Below are 8,660 nucleotides of genomic sequence, written 5' to 3'. Positions count from 1 at the left end.
ATGATCAAAAATATTTCCAGGAAACTTTTCAGAAAAGTTCGAAATATCAAGATTTCTTTTTCTAGCTAATAAATGGTAGTTGTGGGCACTTACGCAAAAAGTATCGAGATAATAATGTAAATTATCACTATAATATTTGCAGAAAACTTTCGACTATTGAGATAATCTTTTCAGAAAACTTCGCTTTATCACGATAGTTCTTTTAATATCGCGACAGCTACCTAGCTATCTCGTGGCAGAAATATGCCACCTTACTTAGCTAATGGCCAAAAATGTGTTATTGTAAACACATGTCGAATATTTATTGTATATCTTTACCTGGAAATTTATCAATTGAACTTTTAAATTTATTCATTCTTTTTGGCATATGATGGATTGATATGAAATCAACAGAAAAAAGCAGGGGCGTCGGAAGTGGGGTCGCAGGGGCCGCGACCGCGGCCCCAATAATTTGCCCAAAAACGATTTTTTTAAATTCATAAGTTGGAGTCGCAGGTCCGCGGACCCAATATTTTGTACAGTATATTAAATTTTGCTTCGCGTTAAACAATACACGCTGTCCAGATTAGTGTGTTACCGTGGTGACGGTGACACGATCGGGGGTGTTAATTGAAGTCATACACACGTGTCCGTGATTGGACTTAATTACGCATGAACAAATCAGCATGTTTTTAATTGCATGTCTTTAGTCAATGGAATGTTTAAGCTATACCCAGCCGCAAAGATCTAGGGTATTAACTTATAAAATTCAGAAAAATAATTATCATGTTTTAATTTAATGAAAGAGGTAAGTGTTAAGATTTATCACACCGCTAAGATGTAAGGAATTAATTACATAAATTGTTTTTACTAAAAAAATGATATTTCAAACAAAAATAAGAAATGAATGTAACATGAATGATTATTGTTCAATACATTAAATACAAAAAAAAAAAAAACAAAAAAAAAACATACATGTATTCTTTGTATTGCGTTATACATTATTAATTCTGATAAGAGTTTATTAAACTTTATTTTGCTTATAGTCATGTAAATAGTAAGAAAATACTGGAGACTTGAGATGCGATTCAGTACCCTTAAAATGCACCAGAACTCGCCATTTATGATCCTGTTTTGAAAAAATTTCAGGGGGAGGTCCCCCTTACCCCCCTTACGGGAGGGGGATGCCCCCTCCCGTACCTACCCCCCTCGCGGCCCCAATATCAAACACCTTCCGACGCCCCTGAAAAGACTGGTGTTTTGATCCCGTCCAGGAGTGCCTTGATTATTCCGGATATGATCAATGGCGGACGTGGATTTTATCGCTCCCGCTAATTTGTGAACCTTTGTGTAAATTAGTGACTAAAAAGACTTTCCTATGATCGTATGAAGACTTTATTATATAGTGAAATATAGTTTATAGTGAAATACGGATAAACATGGCAAAATATACAGGGAAATTTGTACCTCTTATGGAGGAAACAATGGATAACCCCAAAAAAAGATCTCGCAGATCGAGCAGTACAACATCAACAGGTAGTACTCTTTACCAAACAGGTGTACCGTCTAAGCAAGACTTTGTTGCTATGAACATGAATGACAAAATGAACATTATGTTTGACATGATGATGAATATTGGTCCAATGAATTATAAACTTGATGCCATTAATAAATCGTCATATCTCCAAGCGGCTAGGTGTGATGTTAAGGAGGCCCGTCTTCGGCTTTTGGAATACAAAAGTATTGACACTGAAGCAAAACTACTCCACAATAATTTGATATTTAGTGGTCATGCAGAGATTGTTAACGCTGATAATTGTCATACAATAATTACAAACTTTCTGAAAGACCAACTGAATTTGGATCCTGCAAATATCTTTATAACAAAGGCGTATCGCATTGGCAAACGTAATGTGGTGCGCGCCAGAGGTAAAATCCGTCACAGATCGATTCTGGTATCCTTCCGTGACGCCGGTGACACTGACATTATTATGGAAAATGCGAAACTTCTAAAAAACACTAGCTATGGCATTTCCAGAGACTATCCCCGTGAAATCAGTGAGGCTCGCAAGGAATTGTGGCCCCAATACAAGTTAGCACGTGACAAATATGGTCCAAGAAATGTTAGAATAAAATTTCCCGCCGCTTTGGAAGTCAACGGTGACGTTGTCCGTGACATGTTCCCGAACTGGTACGAAATCCTACGTGGCTCACGTAACTCTAATGTTCATGCGCGTATCCAGGAGAGGTACGACTTTACCGTTGATGCTACATTGAGGCATGTTATGAAGAATCTGCCAAAAGAACAAGATATCATCATCGACGAGCAATCCGACGAAGAGGAGAACAATGACTTCCAACCTCGGCCCCGCGTTGTCAACCATAACTCCCCAAAAGCAACTGAGGAAATCAAGAATCCCGACATTTCAAGTTCCGCACCCGGTTATCTAACGGCAGTTCATGCCCCGTTGCAGGAGCATCTCCCAGAGCCACAGAAACCGGAAATGTCTAGCGCTACGGGGCCTGAGACCACTGGCTCCGCAGGTAATTCTGGTACCCCGCACTCAACTGGCTGTCCAATCTCCCCAGACGTATCCTCGTGCTAGGAGCAGCCGGGGATAGTGTTCCTGTGTGATAAATGTTTCCTGTTGCCTAGTACATCTAAAACAACTCGCTGTATTCATGTTCCTGAAAATATAAATAAAACTATTAAAAATGACGTCATAAACGTACAACCTACATATGCTAACAGTAAAGATCATTCTCCTCAACCTGTGTGTTCGGAATCTGAATTATCTACAAGTAGCTTGGACAGAAACGTTAATGAAACACCATCTATTTCGATTATGAAAAATTTACATAAAAATGATGGTAATAATAAACAAATAACAGTAGGAGCTTTAAACGTGTGTGGCCTTAAGTCGCGACTAAATATCCCAGAGTTTACTTCACTAATTCAACAGTATTCTATATTTTGTGTGGTTGAAAGCAAAGTTGATAAATACGACGTTCTTAATGTACCGGACTATACGTTTTTCTCTAAACCGAGAAGTGATAAATTCAAGCGGAAGTCAGGAGGCATTGGGTTTTTTGTCCATAAATCGCTAATTGACAGCACCTCTATACTGGAATCAAATTGTGAATACATATATTGGCTAAAAATTGTTGACTGTCATCAGAGAATTATTGTTATCGGAGGGATGTACATCCCACCTGAACAGTCTCGTTTTTACAACGAAGATGAATATTTTCAATTTGTAAATGATGTAGTTGTTAAATGTAACCAATTTGAAAATGTGTATATTACAGGGGATGCAAATGGGCACACCTCAAGTTTACCTGATTACGCTGAATTTGATGACTTTTTGTCAAAAGAGTTCAATCTGGATGATGATACTTTACGTTCACTTAACTCTGTTAATATGTTACCCCACCTAAACATACCAGTTGTCAGAAAATCACAATGTACTAAAGTCAATAACCATGGGCGAAAATTGTTAGAGCAATGTAAGTTTAATAATTTATTTATTGTTAATGGCAGACTTGGTGATGATAAGCTTTTAGGAAAACTGACATTTCGAAACCTATCTGTTATAGACTATTCTCTGGCGTCTGTAAATTGTTTAAGACGAATTGAAAATTTTGAAGTAATTGAGTTGGATCCGCTTTTTTCAGATGGCCACTGCCTGCTGTCAGCTTCCATTAATTTTGCATATACTGATAGTGAACAAATTCTTTCAGGTAATAATGCACCTAAAGGTACCCCTAGGTGGAAAGATAACAGAAAATCTGAATTCGTAGCTAACCTAGACCCACAAATGATTAATGAAATTAGAGCTTGTCTTCATAACCCACCCGATCAAGTCAACAGCCTGTATATTAACGACATAACGAGCAAAATTGCCCTTCTCTTTTCTACTTGTGCCGAAACTACCTTCTCTAGACCTATCAAAAACTTTAATAATATACGTCAAACTAACTCTAAACCCTGGTTCGGGCCTCAATGTAAAAAAGCAAGAAACTTATATAATGTCGCTCGTAAAAATTATCAATTACACAAAACTGACCAAAATAGATTAGCGTTAAATAGAGCAAGTCGCTTCTATAAACAAACAATTAACACCTGGTTAAATAAGCATAAATTCAATACTGAGAGGAAGTTACGGTCCATGAGTTCGCAAAGGCCAAAAGATTATTGGCGTTATCTAAACAGCCTAGGTAGTAAAAAGAACAAGGTCACCCCCACTTTATCCGATTTTTTTGAATACTTTAAAAATATTAATGCTGAATCCCATGAGAACATTGACCCAGAATATAATGATTCTGTTCCCCATGTACATACAACCGATACTCTAAATAGGCCAATCGCCCTGCAAGAAATTGAAAAGGCAATTTCCAACTCGAACAGTGGAAAAGCGCCCTCAGAACAGGATGATATTATAAATGAATACCTTAAGTGTACTAAACAGTTATGTCACCGCTATATATGTCACTTTTTAAACTATATTCTCGAGTACGGGGCGATACCGGAAGCCTGGTTAATAGGTACAATTAAACCAATTTACAAAAACAAAGGTTCCCTTACAGATCCGGCTAATTACAGACCAATAACCATATTAAGTTGTCTGGGTAAAATATTTACATCTATATTGAATGATCGGATAAATGTATTTTTATGTGAAAATAACCTTCTTAAGGAGAATCAGGCCGGTTTTAGGGCAAATTATTCCACTACTGATCATATTTTTAGTTTAAATTTTTTGATTGAGAAATTAAGAAAATGAAAAAAAGAAAGTGTTTTGCTCATTTATAGATTTTTCTGCAGCATTTGACTCAATATGGCGGGCAGGTCTCTGGAGCAAAATTTTTAATTTAGGAATACAAGGTAGAATTTTGACTGTTATTAAAAATATGTATGCTGACATAAAGTCATGTGTTTCTCTCAATGGAGAAACTTCTGCATTTTTTTCTAGTGGGTGTGGTGTTAGACAAGGAGAAAACTTGTCACCGATTTTATTTTCCATGTACTTAAATGACTTAGAACAGTTCCTCTTGACAAACAATAATGGTATTCAGTTAAATATAAGTAATCAAGATACCTTAATCTATTTAAAATTGTTAGTGTTACTATATGCTGATGATACGGTTATTTTTTCAGATAGTGAAGTCAATTTTCAGAATTGCCTTGATGATTTTTATACCTACTGTGAAACTTGGAAGTTGAAAATTAATTACTCCAAAACAAAGGTTATAGTTTTGGTACAAATCGACCAGATAAATATTCGTTTAGTATACACGGCCAACTAATTGAAACAGTTAAAACCTACAAGTACCTTGGAGTGTATTTCTCTTCTTCAGGTAGCTTCCTTTCATGTAGAAAGCATTTAGTTACTCAAGCCAGAAAAGCAATGCACCAGCTCCTGGTAAAAATTAGTAATCTAGCTCTCCCAATTGACCTACAGCTAAAGCTGTTTGATAATACTGTCTTACCCATCTTAACATATGGTTCCGAGGTATTTGGTTATGAAAATCTTGATATCATAGAACAGGTACACTGTGACTTTTTAAGGATAATAACAAAATCTAGGAAAAGTACCCCACGTTATATGCTATACGCCGAACTTGGTCGCTACCCCTTAGAAATCATTATAAAGTCACGTATGGTCAAATTTTGGAGTAAACTAACCTTACGCCAAACGCATCAAAAATATCCTTTCTCTGCTATCAAAACATGTATCAGTCAACTCAAAATTTTAAATGGTTAAAACATATTAAAGCAATACTGGATTCCACCGGTTATTCGTATGTATGGGTAAACCAGCCATATTTTAATGTAAACGTTCATAAACTTGTAAGGCAGACGCTCATTGACCAGTTCATACAAAACTGGAGGTCAAATCTAGACTCCTCCTCTAAAGGTCAAATGTATAGCCTCTTCAAGGACAATATTATGCTGGAAAGCTACCTCAAGATCCTAATACCTACCCAGCGCTTATCATTATTCCATTTCCGAACTGGCAATCATAGGTTCCCTATTGAGGTTGGAAGATGGTCGCAAAGTCATGTGCCACACAACGAAAGAAGGTGCCCGCTCTGCCCCTCGAATGACCTGGGTGATGAGCTGCATTATCTCCTGATATGTCCGTCCTTTAATGAAGAAAGAAAAAAATATATACCACTGAAATATTACCGTAGGCCAAATATTATTAAATTTAGAGAACTACTGTCAACTACCGACACGCAGCTCCTGACCAGATTGAGTATTTTTGTGAAAAAAATTATTCGCCGGTTCTCAAGAACCTAAATTTTATTTATGACTTGATATTTTTACAGAATCGTTATACTGTTATTGTCATGTAAGCTTCTACTTTATATGTAAAATAATGATGTTTAATTGGTTAAATATGGCCATGAAAAACACAAGTGGCTGATGTAATATTATTAATACATTGTATTTCATTTGAGTCACATCCATTTAGATGAATCATTTTACATAAACGTATAAAATACTGTACATAAAATATAATGTAAATGACCACTCTAGCAAGTACAAGATACTTTACACAAATACGTCACCATTTTGACATATCAAACATAATAATTATGATTTACAATAATTCGGCGAAGTCCCAGTTAAATAGACTAAATATAATGTGAATTAACAATTATTGTTCTCGAAGTATTAAATTCTCTCATTCATTATTAGATATTATTATGCAAAAGTATTAACTAACCTTGCAATTAACCGGATTAACCTCATTCCAACAGAGCCACGCGTATTTTGTTTGTAAATTCATTGACGAGTTACTCTAGGTCAGAGTAGCCAGTCAACTGAAACCGCGAAATTGGTCACGTGATGTGTCAATCAATCAGAAAGGCGGGCTACTCAATATTATGCAAATACGGTAAATTGACAATGTATGTTACTAACATTTTGAAATACGAAACACAGCTGTTATTGTTGTTGATTTCTTTTTTTTGTTGTTGTATTTACTTTTTGCTATAGATATTATGCTGTCCTCTAGTAGTAGCCTAGTGTTATGATGTAACACTAGTACTTCATTCACTATTCATTTTCTTATTCAGTCCAAGATCATATCTCATTTAAAATATTGTACATAGTCTTAAGAAACAAAAAGTTTTTTTAGTTGATTAATGACGATGAGGAATAACAAATTGAAATTTATTTTGATCTGATCTGTTTCAAGGAAAGTTCTCTTTTTGCCTACCTGTAACAAAAATTATAAATAGTAGCTGAAAAGTAAGTGCACTGACCCATTAATATCTTAAGAAAATTATGTATTACTAAAGGACTTCTAAATTGAATTAACATAGATATTCATTTCTGTTGATTTAAAATGTGTGATCACCATCCCCACATCCACGTTGATCTGTATCCACCTATGTGTATATATATATGTATATTTGTTCACATGTTATTACAAAATGTATGTTTTGTAATCTGTGTTTATCAAATAAAAGATCTGTTCTGTTCTGTTCTGTTCTGACAATTTGCCCCTTACAGCATCAAGAACGTAATCGAAGGGAAATAGCTTTTAAAAAAAGTATTGATTTCATTCGAATTGATTGTTTACGGGGTCAACAGAACTCTTCCGAGGAACTGGTTTATGGGAGCTAGGGGTCCTAGGCCAACTCTGAAACTAACTTGGTCTCCAAATTTGATGGATATGTTCTGGAAATGACTTTAATATGTTTTTTTTTTCTGGTCTTTTCTTTTTTTTTTATTGTATTTCTAATACTTAAGTTAGTTGATCGTTGTTCAAGATTAACCCATATGAGTGCCTCCATGTACATCCGTCCAATAAATTTGATAATCATGAACATTCATTTGATCTATCAAACACTCCGATGTTTTATTTTATGCTTTTCAGTGAAATACTGAAATTTATCAGTGAAATAAAATTTCTTTTTTTTTTCACTGGTACGGAACTACACTTGAATGCGGAAGAATATGAACTATAAATGATAGAAAATTCCTTGCAAAATATTCTTCAGTAAAGGATAATAAATATTTACAATCTATTATAATGTAAAAGAAATCAGGAAACGTAATAAAACTATTTACAGTTTTTTCTACTACGATATCCTGACGATATCCTGACGTCACGACATTGAAATGATGATTTCACTCGTGAACACCATAATTTACATTTTCTTTAATATTGCATTATAGTGTATATTTCGAGCTTACACTAAAACAAACAAATATCCTTTATTTATTACAAATGTAAAAGATGAAAGCAATGTAGTCATTTATCATAAGCAGGCTGCAATATTGTACAGAAGCTTGAAATATTGTCATACACAATTAACCTGATCCTGGGCTAAATTCTTGGTTTAAAGATCTACACCTTATTTGTTTAGTTAAATAAAAGAAACCCTGTCTCCTTATGTGTCAGATAATTGACCTATTTTACTACAATAAAACATTTCAAATGTTGAAACTGTACATTCATTTTTCAAACCGGAACAAATATGATTATAAAATTCTTTAATTAGAGCGCGAGACACACTTGTCACATTAGCGTATCAATGAAATAGATCTATGCTTGTTCACACCTGCGCGACCCTACAATTACAATAAACTGCTAAATTAATGTTTTGGAAAAAAAATATTCAATCTTCCCTCTGATTTTTTTTACAAATGCGAGAAATACCGA

The 8,660-nt window shown here is 34.9% G+C and overlaps 1 long non-coding RNA gene across 1 annotated transcript; it reads right to left on the bottom strand.

Annotated features, from left to right (window-relative positions):
* Positions 1 to 1,274: 1,274 nt before the first annotated feature.
* On the bottom strand, positions 1,275 to 6,799 carry LOC128555262 (uncharacterized). Its single transcript, XR_008369926.1, has 3 exons — positions 6,714 to 6,799; positions 5,965 to 6,126; positions 1,275 to 2,667 (listed from the first exon to the last, which is right to left on the bottom strand). It is a non-coding gene; the product is annotated as an uncharacterized LOC128555262 (long non-coding RNA).
* Positions 6,800 to 8,660: the final 1,861 nt, after the last annotated feature.

This window comes from Mercenaria mercenaria, chromosome 2 (genome assembly GCF_021730395.1).
Source record: "Mercenaria mercenaria strain notata chromosome 2, MADL_Memer_1, whole genome shotgun sequence".
NCBI lineage: Eukaryota > Metazoa > Mollusca > Bivalvia > Venerida > Veneridae > Mercenaria > Mercenaria mercenaria.
This window is presented reverse-complemented; position numbering and strand designations above follow the sequence as displayed.